Raw genomic sequence first — 2,500 nt, 5'->3', positions numbered from 1 at the left:
GGCTGTCCGACTGGCCAAGGTTACATGTGCATACATACTGTAACATGTGTGTGTTACGTTGCTCTGTGTGTGTCTGGAGAATCCAATAAGCACTCATGTTTGACCTGTAACCTTTGCAATGGGGTGCAGCGACATTTGAGTCCACAAATTGTGAAGCCCATGTACTGTGTCTGTGTGTGTGTGCGTGCGTGTGTGTGTGCATGCATGCGTGCGTGCGCGTGTGTGTGTGTGATGACTACCCCTAATGGTTTATTAGCTGGCCGGTGGATGGCCAGTGCCTGAGGGTTTCAACCCAATGCACACTCTCTTTCTTTATTTTATCTTTCTCTTTATTCTTTCAATATTTTTATATCGCTCTGTCTCTCTGCCTCCATAACCGCTGTCTTTCCTCATTCCTCTTTTTCCTCGTTCCTCTCTCTCTCTCTCTCTCTCTCTCTCTCTCTCTCTCTGTCTCTCTCTCTCTGCTCTGTATAGTTTGTCTGAAGCTCCTAAACCTTTAATGGTCTGTGAAACAAATTGAAGGGCCCCCCCTTAGGCTGTGTGCACACAGAAAAACACAAACACACGCACGCGCACGTGCACGCACGCACACGCACACGCACACGCACACGCACACGCGCACGCGCACGCACACACACACACACACACACACACACACACACACACACACACACACACACACACACACACACACACACACACACACACACACACAGACACACACACACCCTTGATGGACTCAAATGTCGCTGCACCCCATTGCAAAGGTTAAAGGTGTGTGTGTGTGTGTGTGTGTGTGTGTGTGTGTGTGTGTGTGTGTGTGTGTGTGTGTGTGTGTGTGTGTGTGTGTGTGTGTGTGTGTGTGTGTGTGTGTGTGTGTGTGTGTGTGTGTGTGTGTGTGTGTGTGTGTGTGTGTGTGTGCGCGCGCGCATGCTTTTCACCACAAAACTGCTTAACAGTTTACAATTTACAGGAGGGGCTATTATTAGGGGCTATGATTAAATGCACTTACTTTAGTACACCTGAGTGCAATACTCTGGTCTTTGCCGTGAAACACTTTTTAGCTCATACTGTATTGCTCTTTCCCCAATACAGCCGGTGCTGTATATCTAAAATTGCTCATCATAAAACACTCCTTAACCTGTTGTTGCAGCGCAGTAGTCAGCATATCTACAAACCGTACAGCATAGGACAATGTCTACTCTCAGGTTCCACTGCATTTTGCCCTGATATTCCTTGGCATTACAGAGTGTTTGTTAAAAGAAAGTATTTACCTACTGCAGCAGTTTTGCCGGTCCGTGTCTCCTGCTACTGTTTGTAGCATAGCTGTCAGCATATCAGTGTGTGTGTGTGCACTCAGATTTCGCCGCATATCCCCTGATGCTTTGACATTGCAGTGAGTATTTAAGGGGCGGAGGACTGCATTTTGTCCTACCAGTGTCCCTGCAGTTTGTGTGGAGTGATGATAATGACAGATTGGTACATTTTGTCCCACCTGTTTCTCCTTAGGTGGATGTATTTTTCTCCGCTGTATTGCATCCAATTCATGCCGTTGTTTGTTTGCTGGAAATGACAGCACTTACAGATTCTGATCATCCCATTCAAGTCTTGCTTAAATTGATACTGTGGAACTGGCAGGTGTGTTTCATCTCCACTGTGTCGCTGCAGTTTAGTAAAGATCCATGCCTTTGTACTTTGTGTTAACTGTGGATTTGCACAAGCCGGCATGTTTTGTTCATCTCCATAGGTTGGAATTATATGTTAGCTTTATATTGTGTGTTAAGTACTTCTCTGCCCTGCAAAGGCGAGGGTTTTAGCTACATTTTTTTTTGGTTAAAATGCAGTTTAGACTGAATATGGTCTTCATTACACCTCCTTTATCTTGTGAAAAAGCCTGAAAGTCCAAATGTGTCCCGTTTTTGAAATATTGCTGTGTTAAATTTGCAGCAACTACAATAGTACCGAGGCTTTGAAGGCATTCTGGCATAGTTACTGCACTTTGCCTTTGTAGGGCAGTACTGTATACTGACTGGGTTACTTTTGTCCCTCATGTGTCTCTGATGTTCGCTATGTATGTAGATCCTTCTGGGTTGTGTGTTGATTCTGATTGGTTGTATTTTGTCCCACATATGTCGCTGTTGTAAGATGCTGCTGTATATAGACCACTTACGTGGTTACACTTTATTTTAGCGTTACATCTATTAGCACTAAAACATACCATATTTTATATATACTTTAAAAAAAAAAAAAAAAAAAAAAAAAAAAAAAAAAAAAAAAGGGCAGTCATGGGTGAGCGGTTAGGGCGTCAGACTTGCATCCCAGAGGTTGCCGGTTCGACTCCCGACCAGCCAGGTTGGTGGGGGGAGTAATCAACCAGTGCTCTTCCCCATCCTCCTCCATGACTGAGGTACCCTGAGCATGGTACCGTCCCACCGCACTGCTCCCCATGGGGCGCCACTGAGGGCTGCCCCCTTGCACGGGTGAGGCATAAAATGCAATT

General features: G+C 45.3%; 1 protein-coding gene across 1 annotated transcript in view; it reads left to right on the top strand.

Moving 5' to 3' along the window:
• csmd2 (CUB and Sushi multiple domains 2) overlaps positions 1–2,500 on the top strand; it is a 551,148-nt gene that overhangs the window by 117,326 nt on the left and 431,322 nt on the right. The window lies entirely within an intron of this gene.

The sequence above is a fragment of the Engraulis encrasicolus genome, chromosome 20 (genome assembly GCF_034702125.1).
Source record: "Engraulis encrasicolus isolate BLACKSEA-1 chromosome 20, IST_EnEncr_1.0, whole genome shotgun sequence".
NCBI classification, from domain to species: Eukaryota; Metazoa; Chordata; class Actinopteri; order Clupeiformes; family Engraulidae; genus Engraulis; species Engraulis encrasicolus.
The sequence above is the reverse complement of the archived record's forward strand: the minus strand, read 5'-3'. Positions and strand labels throughout refer to the sequence as shown.